Here is a 22,009-nt window from a genome sequence, read left to right on the forward strand (position 1 = left end):
GGGGAGTATGTGTGCTGGGAGAGTGGATGGCCAATGGCAGGAATGGGGAAGAGGGAATTATATTTAATGAAACTGGGAGTTCACATGGACCTTTCAGACTTAAAAAAAAAAAATGTTGGTTTTACATGCCAAAGTCTTGAAAGGGACTTGACGGCTCACGGCTTTGGTGTATTTTTCCAGATGGCAGATGCCATTTTGTGTTTTGCATAAACTGACTAAATTTGCTTGCTCTTTGTACTTATTTCAGAGGCAACCATTCTTTGCTTTCAATAGGACAGAAGAGCTCCTTGGCACTGGAACCCTCCTGGTCTGGTGAGGGAGGGATGAGGGATGCTCTGAGGACACACAGCCATCATCCAAAACTTCCTGCGTTTGGAGCAAGGCAAGAGGTTGGACCAGAGCTTTGGATCCACGTTGCCTAAAGGATGGTTCAGACTGTGTGAGCGAGTCACAGAAGGTGAGCTATGCGAAGAACTTTCAAAAGTTATCTTTCCTGCCCATTTTTATCTCCACGGAGGACAAATAGGTTCGTGGCACTCTTATTTCAAGTCCTCTACATCTTACTAATTGCCGGTTGTGTGATCCTGAAACTTAATCCCTCTGTACTTCGGTTTCTGAAAAAAAAAAATTAGGATGATAGGAATAAATAACACTCATCTCTTAGGATTGTTAAGAGATTCCATGAGTTAATCCACGTAAAGGATTTAGAACAGTGCCTGGCATCTAGCAAGTGTTCAAGAAATGTTGGTAATTATTATTTTTATGATTCATTTCTGTGGAAATTTGCATGTTTTCCCCTTATTTTCTGAGGATCGACCTGCCCGACTCCCGTTGTCATCATGCCAACTCTTTGGGTTGTTTTTATGGAAATAGACTGATAATAGAGTGGTTCAGCTGTCGGCTTTGCAGAACAGAATCAAGTTGAAGTTCTTGAAGTAACGATCAGTAGCTACATCTCAAGAGTGATTTAGTGTCTCCATGCCTCAGTTTCTCCATCTATAAAATAGGGATAATAATAACCATACCTGCTTCACAGCATTTTTGGGAAGAGTAAATGTGACAGTGCTTGCACGATATTTGGCAAGGATGTAAAGCATGTCAGTATTGTTATTATTTTTGCTGCCCCAAATATACTGAATAGTGCTCTTATACTCAAAAGTACCCCTAGGAGCTTGTCAGGGCTCCAGGCCTCTAGCTTCATGTCAGCTACCTCACCAGAAAAGAGAGCAAACACAGAAATAGAAAGATGCTGTGAGGCCATGGCTTTACTGGGACTCTTTGCCAAATAATGACACAGAATTGACAGAGTTGAGTCTTGCTCAACATGGATGCCAATTAAAGTTAGAAAACTCAGATTTCTGAGCAGACCAATCCCCACTCATTACATTGGGGATTATTCCAAAGGACAGGAACTATTGGGATAGGAATTGTGGCTTTATTTTTCAGTCCTACACTCCCCAAAATACAGCATACAGTCAGGGAGCCTGTGAGGGAGCAATAGTTATCCGGACTGGTCACCTCTCATGGAGGAATCTGGCATTTGCACATCATAAATATTTAAATTTCGCATTTTCAAAAACTGCTTATTTTTTTCCCCTTCAAACTGAAAATGGATAAAAGTTGCATCTGCGAGTGATAGAGGCCCCTCTCTGATCGTGTTATCGAACAGTTGAAAACTGTCTGTATCACATTCATCATTTTCATCCAGCGGTGACGAGTAGTCTCTATTAATAACTGAACAAAGAGGAAAAAAAGGAACTCTAGAAACTCTCACCCCAAAGCCAACACAAAACCTGAAAAAACCCCGAAGAACTTAGAACAAGGGAATGGGAAAAGGGGACACCTGGGTGGCTCAGTAGTTGAGTGGCTGCCTTTGGCTCAGGGCGTGATCTTGGGGTCCTAGAATTGAGTCCTGCATCCGGCTCCCTGTGGAGAGCCTGCTTCCCCTTCTGCCTATGTCTCTGCCTCTCTCTGTGTGTCTCTCATGAATAAATAAATACAATACAATCTTTTCCAAAAAGGAAGTAGGAAAAGCATCACAAACCTTGCAGGTACCTTGTTTGCTCTGTTAGATCTTTCTGACCCCCCTTTCCTCTGCTGAGTTACTTCCCACAGTGAAAATAAGATGAGAATAAGACTTGAGTCGGGAGAAAAGGCACAGTGATGACTTCTTTCTCAGTTTGGACAAGATGACAGCCCCATCTTTTTCTCCTGACCTCGTGCTTAGAAATTTCTCAGGGAGTGGAATGCTACGGATTTGTTACCTTTAACAGTAAACTAAGAAGGGAAAGTAAGAGCAAACAAAAGACGAAAGAGAGAAAGCACATGTCAAAAGAGAAAGGGAAGAGATGTTGGAAAGAGCACCAAGCTTGATTACTAGCGTGGGGTAAATATATGGCAGGAGAAAAAAGAAAGGAACTTCAGGGTACCTTGACAGAGGTGGCTTGCAGGCCAGTGAGGATGCATCCTCTCCTTCTACCCTGGGATGCGAATGCTCAGCAGGAGACTACATTGCCCAGCCTCTCTTGCAGTGATTGGGCGGGGGTGGGGAGGGTGGGGGGGTGCACATGACTAGTTCTCATCAGAGGACCAGGAGCTGAATTGAAGAGATGTGTGTCACGTTGGGGCTCAGTTAAGACTGCACGTAGCCTGTTCTCTCTCTGTCTCTGTCTCTGTCTGTCCCTCTTCTGGCTAGAAAATGCCTTGATGTCATCCATGCATAGAAGACATAAAGTCATTACCTGGAAGGAACGTGAATTCCTGAATCACTCCTTGGAGAAGGGCAGCCCAGAACAGCTGCCCGACCAGGACTGTCCACATGAGACTGTTTCTGAGTGAAAAATAAATGTTCATTTGTTAAGCCCCTGAGTTTTGGGGAATTGCTTGTCTTATCTGCAGACATTACTTACTTTGTTACAGAAATTGATAGCAGAAGGGAGCTCTAGAAGCAGTTACTTTTTCTTCTCACCTTCGCTTAAAAGGCAGTCAATTATTTCCTGATACCCTCTTCTTCTTCTATTATGTTGTCCAAAGCAGCCAATAATAACCAACACGTGCTACTTTTCACCTCTAAGCTCTAGAGTCACATGGTCTGATTTTCAAGTTACTGAAAGCAGCAGTTTTGCCAAGTATTTTTCCACTGCATGATATGGATCTCCAGCCATCCAGGGGAATGTATCTGCTTTTTGCCACTTGACCACGGAGTCAATGCCACATATTTTAGGGTTCTTTTGCAGGACACCGTACTGGTACTAAGTATAATAGTCGAGTTTAGTCAGAAAAATGTAAGCCTCTTCTGGCAGATGCAATGTAATGTGTTCACCAAAGGATCTATTTTCTATGGACACACGGGAAGATCATAATCCCCTCTCCTCTGCAATTTAATTGAGGCCATAGGACCAATTCTTTGTAACGAAGTGTAAACAGAAGTATTATACTCACCTTTGATCCAGGGAGGTAAGAGTACGTGTATGTTTTCTTTCGCCCCCTCTTCCATGGAGATCTTGAAGGACACATGTTCCAGATGGTAGCCAGAAGATAGAAACCACTCAGCCCATGACCTGAACAAGAAATGACCTGTATTTTGTTATAATAGCCAGGGTTTGAGGGTTGTTTATTACTGAAGCATACTCATTCACATTCTGAAATACTCAGAGTATTTCATCAGGGAGGAATTCAGTGTAAAGAATTAGAAAATTATAAAACCAGAATCAGGGGATCCCTGGGTGGCGCAGAGGTTTGGCGCCTGCCTTTGGCCCAGGGCACGATCCTGGAGACCCGGGATCGAATCCCACATCGGGCTCCCGGTGCATGGAGCCTGCTTCTCCCTCTGCCTATGTCTCTGCCTTTCTCTCTCTCTGTGACTATCATAAATTAAAAAAAAAAAACAAACAAAACAGAATCACTGGGAGAGCCAGGGAATGAAGAGGAAGGGTGCTCTTGCTAACTTTCGGGATAGGTGAAAGTGAAGGCTCACCAGGACATCAAGTTGCCACCGATGATCTCAGCTGCCTGCAGCACTGATGGGGGTGAGGCTAGGAGGATGCTCGGAAGCTGACACATAACCCCAGGTCTGCTTTCTGCCAATGCCCACACACCTGCTTGTAGCTACTGATAAGGAAAAATGGCTTTTTCCTTCCACTTTCCAATGATTGCAAGAGCATCTCTCAGTGGCACGTGGTACCAAGAACCCCACTGCCAAAAGAACCTGGGAATTTGGTTGTCAGGCTTTCAGCCCTTATGGGACAGAAGGGAGCTTAGAAGGACAAAGATGGTACTTACTGAGTCTCGATGAAAGATGTCAGGCACAAATGCTTCTTGTCTTTCCCATAGGAAACCCAAATGGTCATCCCTCCATAACTATTTCCTTTTCATTCTTGAGGACAGATCTTAATCAATTCTTTATTCCCGGGTACCAGACATTACCAGGAAAAAACCCAGAAACTTGTGAATTGATTTGGATGGAATGACAACAGAATCAATAGCAAATAAGAAAGTTGTCCCCATATATTTAAGTTAGATTTCAAGGGTCCTGTTCATGGAATCTGATGATTTTCTCTAATGGCTGCCCTAGTTTCTTCCCTGGCTGAAGCAATTCTCCTTCCTCATCTACTCAGAGTGACCATGTAGTGCTGCTACAAGTGACAAGTGACAAGCTTGAGCTCAGGTCCTGTCCACATAGCCAAAAAGAGGAGGATTTGATAATGATCAAATTATCATTTGATCATTAAATAACATCATTTAAATAACCATTATCATGGTTATTGGATCCATAGAGATTGCCAATAATGTGTGTGTGTGTGTATAAAATTCAGTTTAAAACAAACTTATATACATCAAATTGGTTGTGTAGAGTTAGTCAAAGTGTTTCTATATTTTATTCATTCGGCTTTGAGCATGGCTTTTGTGCTTTGGCAGAGCTGGGATCTCTTTGAGAAAATGGGGCTTATGAGTTCACATAGGGGCAGAGTGGGGAGTATTGTGTAAGTGAGGAGGGGATGAGGTAGACTCGGGTGTTAGAAAGGACCTGTTCAGCCAGAAGAAAAGGATACTCAGGAAAGGGAGGGCCAGACCCTGGTGTGGTTTCATCTAGAAAAGGCACAAAGTTAAAACCCCGTGGAAGATTAAAGACATCCTCTTGATATTTATTTTCCTCATCAAAAAAAAAAAGGTAAGACTATTGTGCCTATGGTAAAAATAATAGTAGAATGACTCAGACTTATTTACAACCATCAAAGAAATGAAAGATATGGATCATGTCACTAATTAATCTTATTATCATTATAAAGTGGTGACCATATCCAGCTGAAATGTTGTGTGCATAATAGCACAATTATGGGGGATGTGATGATGTAACAGTTGCCAGTGCCCAGTATTTAGCCTCTCTTTTCCATTCCCACCCACCCTGATCTATGGCTATATTTAGTTGTTTTACACAGTGTACCTGGACCAAAGTCTATTTTACAAAATTAAAAGAATAGAGAGAAGTTAGTCTTCATAGAAAAACCAAGCTCCATAAAATCTATTTCCCTTGGTTACCCATGTTCCTTCTTGGTAAATGTATTTTCTCCTACTTTGCACCTAGAATCATGGATGGAACACAATCATGAGTTTATTTTGTGTAAAGGGAAGTAGAGCATTGAGCAATCATCTAATGAATGCAGTCAAGATGGTTAGTGAATCTGGAAAATTCCACTCTCAAAAAAAATTTACTTTCTCTACTCTGTAGCAGATTTCCTCTTGGCCTTAATTATCCACAGAGTTGTCCAATTTTCTGATAGTCTTTACCATTGTTGACATCACCTTAATAATTTATTTAATGGATTTCATTGGGTTCATTTGGGAACCCTTTATTCTAAGTGGCTGCTTTTATAAATTATTCAATAAGCATTGAACACTATTCCAGTTATCTGTTGCCGCATAATAAACGACTCCAAAATCTAGTGACTTAATGCAACAATTTATTATTATCACTCTTGGTTCTTAAGGTCGATGGCTTCTGCTGCTCTTACTTGAGTCCCTCATATGGTTGCAGTTCTATGGTAGCTGAGGCTGGAGCCAGTGAAAGGTTTCCTTATTCATATGTCTGGTGTGGGACTAGTCAGGAATCTTTTTCTCTTCACATAGTTAGCTTGGGCTCCCTCAGAGCCTGTTGCTCTCTTGGTAATCAGCCTTCTTGCATGGTGACCAGCTTCCCCCAGTGCAAATGCTCTAAAATCCACATACAAGTTGCAAAGCCTCTTAAGGCCTAGCCTTAGAAGTCATATAGGTCAGTTCTTCTACGTTTTGTTTCTCAAAGCAGTCACCAGCCAACCCAGATTCCAGGAGTTGGAGAAATAGAGTCCCTTTCACAGTAGGGGGATGGCTTGTGCATTTGAGGAAGGACAGAAATGATGGCGGCTAGTGACAAGCTATTGAAAGTACCTACCATGTGACAGGCACTATGATAACGTGCCTGGGGAAACATGTTGAATTAAACAGGCATGGTCTCTGCCCTTGTGGAGATTAAAATCCATCTTAACTTTAGTGTTGACTTGACAGTTTTCACAATCCACTGCTGAGCTAGATAAATCCCAAAAACAAGTATATTTGGCTATTAAACTGGTAAGCGGTAATATGATAATTTGTGGTCTAGTCATTTTGACTTCTTCAATAACCACATTGAATGAAATTTGTGATTATCTGATCCATAGCTTGTGTGATCCATTTGATGAGCTGATCGGTGCATGCATTCTCTAAAACACCTAAGCAAAACTGGGATGTCATCTGTTGCTTAACACATTGAGTTCCTGCTGTGAATGGAGGCTAAAACTAACTTTTTAGACTTGTGGTGGGGAGTATCTAAGACACCGAAAGGGCAGATTCCTGCCCCTGGTGAGCTTCCATTCCTTTTGACCATGAGTAGGTGGAGCAAGCTGTGGCCATTACAAAGGAAAATGTGGAACCCAGAAAATGCAGGAGAAACGAGACAGGCGGTGTCTTTCCCTCTCCCTCTGGAGAATTCTCTTTTGGAGAGAGATAATAGACTATTCGCCTCAGTTTTCTTCCCTCCTATGTCATTAAAGGAAGGTGATCTAGGTTCGGTAAGTAAAAGGAGATTTCAGGACAGGAATGTTGACAGAAGAATTGGTGGTGCTCAGCAATCCTCAGGTCTTATCGTTTTTGGCATAGTTTAGGTCCATTTCACGGTAACAGCTCTGAGGGGCTGGGGGAGGGGGCTCATGATGACACAAGAGATCCCTTGACATTTCAGAAACAAAGGTCAAAGCCTGAAAAGGTCCCAAAGCAGGCAGAAATTCCTGCACACGCTTGTCAATTCCCTGCCATGAAGCTGGTATCATATTATGCCGCCTTAGGTTACGTCTGTGCATCTATGTTATCTCACCTGCCATGAAAGGACATTACAGGGGATATTTTAGGTAAAACAACAACAATAATAATACATACTTTGCCTTAATTGTGTAGATATTTTGAGCAAAACTAAATTTTGGCTTAAGTGCCATATAACAAGGCTCCTCCATTAACTTTGACTTTGTGACTCGTACTTCATCAGATTGGATACTTATCTCACACTACTGAATCTTGTGTCCCTTGGGTATCATTTGCTAAATTAAACTTCTTTCCATTTTTCATGCCAGTTTATTTATCTGTCTGAAATGCCTGTCCCTACGCCTCTGGAAATTTGTAATAAATTTTAATTATACCTTTCTCTTCATTTGGCCAGTGCATATTTATTTCAAGTGTTTTGGGCTATGTTGTTGTTGTGCGCCCGCTGATAGATGTATCGCTTTATAACTTTTTGTGGGCACCTGATTTGCCCACCTTCTTATCAGATGTTAAACTGAATGGCAGGAGCTTCCTTATATACAAAAGTATATGCACATGCGTATGTGTTGTATATGCATCCATACATGCAGAGCGCACAACATGCTCCATGCTCTACTTTCTTTCTGTTAAAATCAAGCAGACTATTTTGTAATTACCTGATGAATTGGATCAATACATATGTGTAGTGGGATTATTCTGAGTGTTAAAGTACCTCAACTACATATTCACAAAGATGAAAATAATCTAAATTATTGCTCATCTTTTCTCTGGGGGAAATTCTTTTCAGGAATTCATGATAAACAAAAGTACTTCAGCTATGTCAGTACCTGTGATTGATTATTTGTGGCAAACGTGATATTTTTTCTTGAATTATGGAAGTCTTACTCTTCAACTGAGGCTACCAAGCCTTTGAAGTTTCATGTCAGCCTTATGGGAGTTTATCAAAGTTTTAAAAAATTGGAGAGGACTATGAGCATGACTTGGAGGACTTAAACTCTTCCTTTATAATGTATAGCTATCTCCCTGCTCTGGCTCCTAAATGACATACAATATTTATTTATTTATTAGAGAGAGAGAGAGAGAGAGAGAGAGGCAAAGACACAGGCAGAGGGGAGAATGCCTGTCTCCATGCAGGGAACACGATGCAGGACCTGATCCTGGGACTCCAGGATCATGCACTGAGCTGAAGGCAGATGCTCAACTACTGAGCCACGCAGGCGTCCCAGTGACATACAGTTTAAGTAGAAACTTGTGCTTGGCCTCAGGAAAAATTTCCTAGCATGTGTCATCACCACTCTTCCCTTTTCTAACCAATTTACTGTCCCTAAAACCTTTTCATATTACAAAGTTTGATGCTGCCACAGCCTATGTGCTAGGTCAGGGGCACTGCAAGTTGTCTGATTTTAGGGTCACCAAGAAGTATTTTCTATCCTTCAAAAATCATAAATTATCTTGACATCCCTGATATTACAGTAACATGAAATAAACCTTTCTTCTCCTAATTAGGCTTATACTGAAAATGCAAATCCTGCTGGAAGCATTCATATAATGATGGGTCCTCATTCACATAAGATGATCATGACTGATGGCAGATCTTTTTTTGAAAACAGGTTTTGATTAGGGCAAAGTAGTGATTGAGTTTGGGACAGTGGTAGGTCACTGCATTCTTAAAGCAGCTTGTTCAGAAGTAGAATATTGATACCCCATGGAGAATCCAAAATGATCCCTCGATGTGCAGAAAGGAGATATTAAGTCTTCTGTTTATTTTAAAATTTTCATCTTAGGGGGCACTTGGATGGCATAGTGGCTGAGCATCTGCCTTTGGCTCAGGGTGTGATCCCAGGATCCTGGTATCAAGTTCCCCAGTGGGCTTCCCATGGGGAGCCTGCTTCTCCCTCTGTCTATATCTCTGCCTCTCCTCGGTGTCTCTCATGAATAAATAAATAAAATCTTTTTTAAAAGATATATGTATCTTATATATATATAAGCTCACGGCCCAACATGGGGCTTGAACTCATGACCCTGAGATAGAGAGTTGCATGCTCTACCAACTGAGCCAGCCAGGTACCCCAGGGTTTGTATATTTTTGATGCACACAATAAAGTAATACACATGTAATTTATAAGTAAAAACACACAAGTTGCATATACCTTAAGTATTTTTACTGATAGAACTGTGTGATCTGAAAGCTTAGCATCCACTGCTTATGTAGGGTAAATGTGGATAAGGTTATTGTGAATCTACATGGAAGAACAGGAAATAGTTACAGAACAAGTGTTTGCAACCTCAGAATCCTCACTGCAGTTATTAGTGATTTCAGTTATTGGATCAATAGGGAGTTTACTAACTCTCAACCTGACGCCAGTCCCTTTTAAGATGTCAAGAAATTGCTCAATTTTAGGATGTTGACCAAAGAAAGTAGATTTTAATCATGCTTTTTTCCCTCCTATTTTGTTTTCTCAAGGGTCTCATGGGAACAGAAAGTTTTGAGAGAGTTTACTGTTTGTGCAAGATGACTGGTTGGGTAAAGAAGTCCAAAGTTTATGATCTGCAGAACAAATAAAACCTGGGCAAAGGTAACTGAAATGAATGTCTCCCATCTTGTCCCTTCAGCCTGTCTAAGGGGATGTTTGCGCCAATGATTGCATAACTGAGAATCTAATCTATGTGTGTCAAATGGAGAGGAGGCACATTTTAGACTCCTACTGGTTAGAAATAGTCACTGCCAGTTATTCTTCTTGGTTTGATAGGCAATTGAATTGTGGTGTCTATACAGCAAGCATATGAAATATCTATTTGTTGATGAGATTATTTCTAAATATCCAGGTGTTGCTTGTCAGACAGCATCAGAGTAGCTAAAAATTCTAAAAAATTAGAATTTTTTTCTCCTTCTCCTAAAGTAGACACTGCAGAGCTCTTGGGAAATACTAAAGTAAGTTTACCAGTTCATGGCTACTCTGGACTTTTGTGGTGGTGATGATTAATGACATCAAGGACCATTGGCTTGTTCTTGTGATTACTCCACAGTAATTATAAGTATTCAGACTGGATGACTTCCAGTCTAAAAGACTAGACAACTAGTCTTTTAGAAGATAACTTCCAATGCATAAATGTTGATGGGACAGTGGAAAGTTACTGAGTGGTTGAGGTTAAGAACTTACTATTGGAGAAAAAAAGAACAATGCTTTGGGTCTCAGAGATCCTTACTGATGAGATATTGACTGAAGCATTTCTCTTTAGTTTGACTTTTCTGTTGTTGTTGCTTTTGTTGAAACTTGAAGTTTTTAAAGCCAAGTAAAGAGGCATTTTATATAGAACAGTCACGAATTGTGGTAAGGAATGAGCCAGAAGCCCGTTTTGGATAGAAGCTAAATCAATTAAAGAGGTGACCTCTAATTTTAAAATTAGGTACTGGAGAATTTTATAAACTTTTTACAAGTATATTTATCATTCAAGAATTACTTTCTCAAAGAAATGTTTAAGGAGGAGATTAAACATGAAGAACAAACCAATCAGAGTGAGATCCTCTGCCTAAATTTTGGATGGATGAAGAAATCCTAATTGATTTGATAATGTGTTGCATGAAACCCACACAGAATTGTCTCTGCCTGTGTATGGTATACTGGTAGTTAAAACTAGTTAGTGTCCAGATTATCTGAATAACCATAAGTTTGTGGTTATAATTGTTTAAAAAGAAAAACCCCATAATTTTCCAGTGTGGAAATGACAAATTCCAATTTCTAAGCCTAAGCCTTGCTATGACCTATTGTTTGGAATTTCACTCATGACCAACTATTCACATGGAAAAACTAATTACAGTATAAATTTAGCTTAGACATTTGGAGGTACTTCTGTAGACTGAGACACTGGGCTGAGTGGCAAATGGGTTGGTAGTTTCTGGACTCTTCCAAAGTCCAGAGTAGACAATTATCTTTTTGAGGCTATAAGTTTGTCATTTTCCCCCTGGAAATAATGACCTTTGGAGGGTCCATCAACTCTAGGATTTTGTCAGCTATCCATCCAGGGCTTACAACATCAAGTGTGTGAAATTATCTGTTCTGCCTTTAAGAGGAACTACTTTCTGAGAAGCATTGGTGACTGGGGATAGGTGTATAGTGAGATAATGTGAGTTGCAGGAGTGGAGATGATGGAACAGTTCATGATTCAAAAATGGGCTTTGATTACTGGACATTTACCCCAAGGATTAAAATATAGTGATCCAAAGGGGCACCTGCACCCCAATGGTTATAGCAGCAATGTCCACAATAGCCAAACTATGGTAAGAGCCTAGATGTCCATTGACAGAAGAATGGATAAAGAAGATGTGGTATATATATGTGTGTGTATATATATAACAGGATACTACTCAGCCATCAAAAAATGAAATTTTGCCATTTGCAATGACATGGAGGGAACTAAAGGATATTATGCTAAGTGTAATAAGTCAATATGAGAAAGACAATTATCATTTGATCTCACTCAGATGTGGAATTTAAGAAACAAAATAGAGGGTCATAGGGGAAGGGAGGGAAAGATAAAACAAGATGAAATCAGAGAGGAGACAAACCATAAGAGACTTTTAATCAAAGGAAACAAACTGAGGATTGCTGGAGGGGGTGGGGGGCAGGGGGATGGGGCAACTGGATGATGGGCATTAAGGAGGGCACGTGATGTGATGAGCACTGGGTGTTATATAACACTGACCTCTAGCTCTGAAACCAATACTACATTATATGTTAATTAATTGAATTTAAATCAAATTCAAAAAACAAAAAAACAAAAATAGGCTTTGAAATTCATGGAGCCTATTAGATGGGTCAATGAATAATAATACAAACAGTACTTATAAACCCAAGAATGTGAAGGCATTTGATGAAGAAGATGACAGAATGGAAGAGGAAAAAATTAAAAAAAAGAAAGGGAGAGCCAGAACGACAGAGAGGGACAGGGACCAGAGGGCCCGAGCCCGAGCACGGCGGAGGCTCACGGCTGGCGGGCTGCACGCTCAGAGGGCCTGGTTTTCCAATCTGGCACTGGGCTTGATGAGTCTGTTTATTCAGCTATGGTATCAGACGTTCCCTTTTCCTGCCCGAAGAAGTCCCCTTTGAAGAACTGCTCTGCTGGGGAGTAGCTTCCCCTTGGACGGTGACTCCTGTTTGCAGACCTAAAGGGAAAGAACTGGAAAGGCCACGAGAATGTTCTTTAAAGCGATATTCCAGCGCCACGTGAGGGGAGGATGAAATGGCAGTAAAAGATTTATTTCCCGGTTGAGGTATTTTTTTCCCCTCTCAAGTGAATGTAGCACTGAACAAAGGTGTCACATGAATGCGACAGGGGTCAGATGTTCTTGGGGACCTCCGGGTCTGTGTAGTGGGGTGGGAGAGAGCACTGTGCGGAGCGGGAGCCCTTCCAGCTTCTGTAGGCCCGGAGAGAGTGGGGGGCACACCTGCTGGAGTCGAGAGAGAGTCGGAGCGAATTCAATAGGCCCCGACACCTAGTCTTGCAAGTCTGTCTCTGCAAAGGAATCGCTGGTGGTGACTTAATCAGAGCACCGGCCTATACTTTCAAAGCCGAGCGGCAGAGAGAACTTGAGTGAATTGGGAGACAATATTCATTACCAAATTGGGTAAATCAGAGGTCAAAAATTTCACTTGGGGGCTTTACTATTAATTTCTTACAGCTCGGCGGCACTTTTTACTTTTCAAAGAAGTTTTTCATCTAGCCCTCACATTAACCCTGTGAAGTAGCTCATGTTGATGTCAGGATCCTGAATTTTTTCTCTTTGGAAAAAGGATGGGGCCAAAGAAAGGGAGATGGTTCCCTGGCTCATCACTGACAGGGGCAGGACGACAACCCAGGTCTCCTGACTCCGGGACCAGGTCTCTTTTCTCTGTGTTCTTGCGACCTATACAAAGTGACGATGGGAGTTTCAGAAAAAAGGAAGGTGACATTCTCCATCTCCTCCCAGGCATGTAGAAAGTTGCTGTGACTTTGAAGCCACTGCTTTGCTGTGTCCAAATTCTCTCTCCGGGACTGGCCTTAGGGAGGAGATTCAAAGTGAAACCTTCAGAGGGGGAAGTCTCATTCTAGTCACTGTGGCTGCCCATGCCTCTGGTGGATTTGTTCAATCTTTGCCTGTACCACATAAAACAGGAGCTCTCCAGAATGAAAAGGGTTCTTTGTTCCATCTCTGAGATGAACCCTTTGAGTAAGAGATGCCACTTCACGGTGAGGCCTGGCTTTTCCAGGAGAGGGGATGGGACCCACATTCTCTTCTTGATTCCTGGCTGAGACTCGATGGCTCACATTGACTCTGGGGCCTGGAGGTAAGGTTCGTGCAAAAGGGAACTCGGGGCACCAGCAGTGCTTGCTTGAGGGGTCAGAGTGAACCAGAATTTCCTTCCAGGGAATACAGATTTATGTATGTCAGGGCTCCAGGGAGAAACTCAAAAGAGGTCTTACCTACTTGCTGCCTTTTCTGCTTTGACACACAGAGCCTTCTATTTTATCTATTTCTGGATGGTTGTCTTCTTTCTACATGTAGATCTGCAGTCGCCCAACATTAAGCTCTATCTTGTCATTATTTGTGTCCTCTAAGACTTCCTAGGGTTTAAAGTATCTGATGAATGAATGGGAAGCCATTTTCAGCCAAGTGCTTATTCCAGGCTCTCTCGGCCTATAGTTCAAATCCAAATCACCAGGAAAATAGGCATGTGTACTTTGAAATAAGTCTCAAGATGAATCTCATGTGCACCGAAGTTTGAGGATTATTGTTTTACCCTTTTTTCCTTAGCTCGGACCCCTCTTGGTAATAGAACAACGCTATATGCACAGTCTCAAGATTTGTGTGATGTTTTCTGATTCACAAGGCTTTTTTCACACATTGGTCTAATTTAATACTAACGTGATGGGGCTAATTTAACAACAGCCCTCTGATTTGGATCCGTTTCCCATTCACTTTTCAGATGAGGAGACAGGAATGAGAGTCTTTGGATCACATGACAAGTTCCCGGCAAAGCCTGTGTTCATCCCAAGTTTTGTGATTCCAGGTACCATGCTTTTCCCCCCATAACCCCTGTGGCTCTATACCTTTGTGAGTGTTGCTGTTCTTGGTGTGGGAAGTGTTATTCCTGATAATACTTACTGTCTGCATAGCTGGGGACAGCTATTGTGATACATGTATGAAGTCAGGAGGAGCTAACACTGTGTATTCCTAATGAAGTCTATGGTAGGATAAGTGGCTAAGACTAATAAGGAAGTGTCCTTTCATGCAGATGTTACAGTATAACATTTTTGGTCAGTATCAAATTGGAAAAGCAGAATTGAGACCTAGTGAAGGATGAGGGTTCTTCGAGAGAAGGACATCTAGTTGTTCACCTGTGATTAAACTATATTCTCCTGACTTCATTTAACCAGGGATGGAGAAGGGATGGGACTCAGGCTGAGACCCTAGGAGTTGCTCTGTGACCTGGAGTCCCAGGGATGATCAGGCCAGCTCTACTGGCTGTAGAGGTTGGCTGTTTGAAATATCTGTGAGGTTCACAGCTAGGGCCAACCAAGACAATGAGGAAGTGGTGTGGATATATAGAATGTCATGAAGGGGAGTAGGTCTCATCTCATTTAATTCAAAATGTCCCGAATGCTCCAAAGTTCTAGAGAGCATGTAGTCATGCTTCAATGATGATTTAAAGGTTGCTAGAATATTCTAAACAAAACTTTCTGGATGGCTGTTTACTCTCTGATTAGTTACAACATACAGACAGCCTTCAGAAATGGAGACTTGTCAACTAAAAGAAAAGGTGGGTCTGAAACTTCTGCTAGCACCCAATTCTCTCCCACTTAGCTGCGGAAGGACCTCTAATTTAATCATGGAGTAATAGATGATTGATATGACTGTACCCTGATTAAAAGAGGTTTCATTTTACTTGTGCATGGTACATGGAATTAGTTAAGGGTTGCATAGGAAAAGAAGTGATGGGCTATTGTTCACATTAAATTATAATGACAGCCTTCCTAACCACTGTGTATTTATTATGTAAGAAAAGAAAATGTCTAGTAAAATTCTGTATAGGTTAATAACACCTTCATAATATACTCCTTCTTTTCTATTGACTTGAATAGCCCTCCTACTGACTTTTAATGGATTATTAGAGTTAATTACATCAATTGCAATATAATTGATTCTTAAATACTATGTAGAAACCTCATACAATTATGGAAAAACAAAAGTTATCTAGACATCTCAGATCAAAAAAGATTTGGAATTCCTGCACATTTAATTTCTGATAATCACTAGTCAGTTTGGACATTAAGATTGCATGGTGTCCTGTTTTCCCTTTGCTAGGTTTTGACAGAATTGATAGTTTTAAAACATTTAACTCAATATGCATGGAAATATAAGATTAAAGCTGTGAATGCAATTTTTTTTCTAAAAAAAAAAAGATCACTTCATGGCTTAAAAGCTGAAATGTGTTACCTGCCTAACATTGACAGAAACAAACTCAAGGGAAAATCAAAAGTGGATTTGATGTTGAGTTTTAGAAATCTCTTCTCCACGGGTGTAAAGATTCCTGTGGATCTTAGGGTTTGTTACCTGAGGGCTTTAAAATATGACAAGGGGATGAATTGTGCCTAAAGGGGCAAAAAACCCAAATTCCTTGCATTTTATTACCTAGTCACAGGCTATGTATTCTAATGTCAAAACCACTGGTTGAAAAGTGAAATATCATTAATATCTGTTATTTGATGTCATATATATCAAAAGACATTCCTGTAATAGAGTTGTATGAATGTAACCTTTTCATTTTTAACTGATTTGGGGAAACTAGTTTGTGGGTATTGACACAGTTATAAATGTGAGTTTTCTAAAAGACTCTGCTGCTTCATTGATACAGATTTCTAGATCATTCTAAAATGGTCAACAAAGAAATGTGTCAAAGCTTGATGCAGTGGGAAGGTCACTGGAATGGGAATCAGCAAACCTGATGTTTTCTGTTACTAGTTAGCTTGATAATTTAACCTGAGTGGGCCTTAATGTTCTCTTCCATAAGATGAGAGAGTGAGCAAGCCTCTAGGCTTTCCCTACTGTGACTCTCTTGCCTTTGAACTCTTGGTAATCTTATTTTCTATAGTAATTCATTTGATTCTTAACATAAACTAACTTATATCAATATGTATATTGTGCAAATCAATATGCCCTATATATATGGATATATGTCTTGTCTGGTTAACTAGGTTATGCATTTCCAAGGACAGGGACCATGCCACATATCATCTCTGTGTGCTTAGAACATTTACTGTGGTATCCTAGTAGAGAATGGCTACTGTTTGGTTGGCTGAGCGGCCAGTCAAAGGAAGTATTTCCATTTTCCCCTGAAATTCTTGATATAAAAAGAATAATAACAAAATATCCTACTCATTATAATAGTTTAATTTTCAAAACTGTTGTAAAGGTTTATTTTATGAAATTTTGTGCTTTATTTTTTTTTAAGATTTTATTTATGTATTCATGAGAGACACTGAGAGAAAGGCAGAGACACAGGTGGAGGGAGAAGCAGGCTCCACGCAGGGAGCCCCATGCGGGACCCAATCCCAGGACCCCAGGATTGTGCCCCAGGCCGAAGGCAGGCACCAAACCGCTGAGCCACCCAAGGATTCCCAAATTTTGTGCTTTAAATCAGATGAATTTAAGATGTAAAATTTGATTCAGTTTTTTAAAAAAATAAATTGCAGTGCAATTCCAGTAATGGAACTTGAACAGTCTATTCTAAAGTTCATCTGAAAGAGCAACGCATGACAATAGCTATGAAAAATAAACAAAAAATTTAAATGAGTGAGGACTTGCCGTGTAGTGGTGGTCAGAAGGAACTATTCATCTTAAGCAGTATACAATTGTGATATAGTCCATGCATCAGTGTCATGATAGAGAAATCAAATAGTCAAAAAGATTACAATCCTAAGAATATAGGAGAGTTTAACAGATAATATGGAGGGATTTTGAATCAGTGGCTGAAGAGCGGACTGCTCAATAAATGGTGTTGGGACAACTGGCTCTCCATCTGGACTCCTACCATACACAAAAGTAAATTCCAGATGGAATAAAGCTCTAAACATAAAAATCAAATCTATACAAGTATTGGAAGAAAATATGAATGAACCTTTTTTCTTAAAAAAAATCATCTTGGGTCAGACATTCTTTGTAAACAAGATGAGAAACCCAGGAGTCATTAAAGAAAACCTCACAGAGTTGACTTTATAAAAAAAAAAGTAATAAAGTTAAAAGAGAAATGACAGATTGGGACAAAACACTTGAATCATACATTACAGAATAAAGGGTGTTACAGTCCATTATTTAAAGAGTGCTCCCAAGTTAATGAGAAAAATAAATAACATACTTGAAAATGGCAAAAGATAAAATAAGCAATTCTCAGGCGAAATTGCAAGTGGCTAGCAAATGGCTGAAAAATATGTTCAACCTCATTAGTTGTAAAAAAAAATGTACAATAAAAGGACATGAGCTGTCTTTTTTTTTTTAACCTTTCAGATTGGCAAAAAACTAAGGGACCTGATTTGCTATATCAGTTAAAATGAATGAATATACCATATAGGCCATGAAGGAGAGATGTCAGTAATATGTTGGTAGGTTAAAGAAGCAAGTTGTAGAAAATTGAACATTATATTATGTCACTTTCATAAAACTTCTTAAAAAACAAATTTAAGTAGAATTTATGTTAATAATTAATTATTTATGCATTACAAATACCCAACATTATCTTATATAGTAGCTATCTTTTGGAATAGCACTACAATGAGAGTAAGCATACATCTGTAATCTTTGGATTACTTTTCGGCTGGAAAACGTTCCTTTTATTATGCTTTATTTAACACTCATCAGGCTGAATAACTGATCCTTAAGAGACAGTTACAAGTCATTAGTTCAGGGGTGTAATTGAATTGAGTATTTTATTAATACAGAGCAGTATTTTATGGTATTTCAGTCAGCTCTGATTAAATTCTTCAAATCAGTCCTGTTGAATTGGGTCATTGAAAGAGGGTTCTGGCCCTAACCCATGGCTGGGGTTAGGATCTGGTCAGGACTCCTTTAATCTTTAGGTTCTTGAGTTTTGTGCAAGGACTGAGGTAGAACTGCGTCCTCTGTCAGCTGTGATTATCCTATGTGACATCCAAGGACACTCCCCATCTGCCCCAGGAACATCCAGAGTGTTAACTAAATCACAATACCCTGGAACCCAGGCCATCAGCACTGTTGAACAAGTCAATGTAAATAAAGTCTTGTGATTAGTTTGAACTTGCTTTCAAGTTGTTTGTTAGCAAGGAGTTAACAAGTTCAGACCTTTGGCCATCTGGGTCTTTAAGGAGAGCTTTTTTCCCCATTCCAATGACTTCCTGTTCATGGGAAAATTAGAGGAAATGAACCTCTAACAGGAGGATGGACCCACCCTTTTCCAGTCGTGTGGCTTAATTTGTCAGGTGTAATATTGGCACCTGGTGGCTTGTATTGGCTTCCTGCCCACCCTTGCTGGGGAAGTATCCACATACTTGCAATAGGCGGTAGAAGACTTCAAAGCCATTTGTAAGAGAAAGGATATTGTCATTAAAGAACTTAATGGTGAATACTCCCATTTAGTGATGTCAAGATAAAAGGAAAATTTTAAAAACACATTATCTAGAATTTTTTTCTGATGTATCATATGACCTGTTAAAACAAAGTAATGTAGTTGATTTAGTAACAACACATTTTCAAGGATATGTATTTATTGACTGAGTGTTTAGCTTTCTTGTTTTTGAGAAATTAACAAAGGTGTCAATTATTTATAAGAAGATAATGAATTGCTTCTTTAAGGATATAATTCTTTTTGCTCAAATTCACCTTTAAATAGGTACTCTCTTTGTGTTTACTAATGAAATTGTTTCTTTTGAATCAAAAGGGAAGAACTACAACAATATCAAGTGGATCTGGTAAATGAAAAAGAATGATATGGGTTTTCAGAATTCATTAGGAATTTTGGATGGGTACAGCTGGTTCAGTTCCATACCTCTCAATTTTCAGCTAGAAATAATTACTGCCTTTTGAACAATGGTATACTTAATTGTCTAGCAATTCAAGGTAAATTTATCTATGAAAGGGGATTAACCAAACTATAATCAGTGGTCATTAAACCATAATAAATTCTACATAACAAGGGAACTTATTTTAGTTTTTTTAATTAATGTAAACTATATTAGCTTAGTAGATCTAAAACTCCCATGGCAGAGTCAACATTCATAGATATGGACGACAATAATGGTTAATCCCCGTAAAGCATATGTTCATGGTGTCCTCATTGCAAACCTTAATCAGTAATTATCATCAAATGATTAACAAGTTTTTAGTGGCCTAACACAGTATCAAAAAAAGTTTATAAATTATTAATTGAATAGATATTTGTTGAATATTTAGCCTTTGGAAAAGTGTAGAATTGGATTTGCTCTGGCAGAGGGGCAACACTAAGGATATATTACCAAGCCCCCTCAACGCTAAGCGTTGATGGCAACTTTCCACAGATCTTGCCCTCTTTTACAATCTCCCTGGCTGGCAAACCTGAATGACACGAGCAATTAGAAATAATATGTTTTGTGATATAAACTGTAAAGGGGCTGGGGGTCCAGAAAGAGATCAATGTTGATTGAATAACCTTTGAGGAAGAGGTTAGTTTGCTAAATCTTAAGGATGAATAATGTTTAGATAACCAAATAGGAAAACAGTGGACATTTTAAGTGAGTGGGGGGCTAGGGATGAATGAGTAGGTCCTTTGAGCAAGTAAGGGCAGAGGACTCCAGCACTGGTTCCAGGTTCCTGTGTGGAAATAAGGGAGATGGGATTGGCAGCAATAATATGAAAGTTCTTGTAAGCTCAGCAGAGGAATTTGGGTTTTGAAGTATGAGATGGGGGTGGGGTAATGTGATTGAATAGTAATTTAGGAAGATTTTTCTGGCAGTTATTTACAAGATGACTATAGCAGGGGACAGGCTGTCAGGAGGGAAGATTCATAAGGGACTCTTGTGAGAGGGAGTTACAGGACAACTCCAGTTGGTGATGGTGGAAATGGATAGAGAGAAACCAACTCAAGAGACATTTTGAAGGAGGGAAGGATGGGACAAGGTGGCATTGAACATTGATTATGGTTAAAGATAATCCCATAATTTCTACCCTAGAAGGCTGGATAATTGATAACACCACTAATCTCTGGATGAAGGAAAATGATAACTTCAATTTTTAGACAGATTATATCTGGGATTGATTGGGATGTTCCATGGAACCATCCTATAGGCAATTACCAACATGGGACTCACTCTCCAAGTATCTATTATTAATTAATAATTTCTGTGCATATCAGGACCAGCTCAGGCCTTTTCCATATGATGTTTTTCAAGAACTCCAATGTACACTCTTCTTTCTGTTTGTCAAACTCCTGTAGCATTTGCAGCATGCACTATTTGTGAAGCACTCGATCATACACATATCTGTGTTCTTGTTTAATCAGGTCAAACATGAATACCTATCTTGTTTTGTCAGTAAAACTATAAATGCCTGGAGGGTAAGGATCAATGTTCCTCTTGCATCAGTTAGAAATTATATTGTACTGCTAAGAACAGAAGCTCCCAAACAGTGGCTTTAAAAAAATTAAGAGTTTGATTTTGCTCCTATATAAGAACTATAAAGGCACGTAATCCTTTTTTTATAAAGATTTTATTTATTTATTCATGAGAGACACACAGAGATGCAAAGACACTGGCAGAGGGAGAAGCAGGCTCCATGCAGGGAGCTGATATGGGACTCGATCCCAGGATCCTGGGATCACAACCTGAACCAGAGACAGACGCTCAACCACTGAGCCACCCAGGTGTCCCTGAAGGCAGGTAATCCTAACATGATTTGGCAAATCTTGATAAAAACAAAGACCCAGCCTCCTCCTACCTTTCCACCGAGCCATCTTAGCATGGATTTGTCGCTTCAAAATCACGAGCTGGCTGATCCTTTTCAAGTAAGGCATCAGTGTGCAGACAGGCAGAAGGGGAAAGGCAAAGAGCATATGGACTTTCCAACCTAATCAGCCCTAGTTTTTTTTTTTTTTTTAAGATTTTTAAATTTATTTATTAGAGAGAGAGAGAGAGAGAGAGAGAGAAAGAAACAGGCAGGGGGAGAAGCAGGCTCCATGCAGGGAGCCTGACGAGGGACTCGATCCCGGGTCTTCAGGATCACACCCTAGGCGGAAGGCCGTGCTAAACTGCTAAGCCACCTGCGCTGCCCATCGTGTGTGTGTGTGTGTGTGTGTGTGTGTGTGTGTGTGTGTGTGTAGTGAAGTGCTTTGCATTCTTGCAAAACATTTATTTTTTATTTAAAAAAAATTTTTTTTATTGGAGCTCAATTTGCCAACATATAGCATAACACCCAGTGATCATCCCACCAAGTGCCCCCCTCAGTGCCCATCATCCAGTGCCCAACCCCCCACCCACCTCCCCTTCCACCACCCCCTTGTTCATTTCCCAGAGTTAGGTGTCTCTCATGTTTTGTCACCCTCACTGATATTTTCACTCCTTTCCCTTTATTCCCTTTCACTAATTTTTATATTCCCCAAATGAATGAGACCATATGATGTTTGTTCTTTTCCGATTGACTTAT

The 22,009-nt window shown here is 40.0% G+C and overlaps 1 protein-coding gene across 43 annotated transcripts in view; it reads left to right on the forward strand.

Annotated features, from left to right (window-relative positions):
* LOC121491656 overlaps window positions 1-22,009 on the forward strand; it is a 202,647-nt gene that overhangs the window by 22,210 nt on the left and 158,428 nt on the right. For 41 of the 43 annotated variants that reach the window (XR_005988035.1, XR_005988047.1, XR_005988038.1 and 38 more), the window contains 3 exons: window positions 274-457; window positions 9,791-9,902; window positions 14,292-14,375. The exons of the other annotated variants lie outside the window; for them this stretch is intronic. The gene's annotated coding sequence lies outside the window, so the exon portion shown is untranslated. The remainder of the gene's footprint in view (window positions 1-273; window positions 458-9,790; window positions 9,903-14,291; window positions 14,376-22,009) is intronic. 43 annotated transcript variants of the gene reach the window in all.

Source organism: Vulpes lagopus, chromosome 1 (genome assembly GCF_018345385.1).
Source record: "Vulpes lagopus strain Blue_001 chromosome 1, ASM1834538v1, whole genome shotgun sequence".
Taxonomy (NCBI): domain Eukaryota; kingdom Metazoa; phylum Chordata; class Mammalia; order Carnivora; family Canidae; genus Vulpes; species Vulpes lagopus.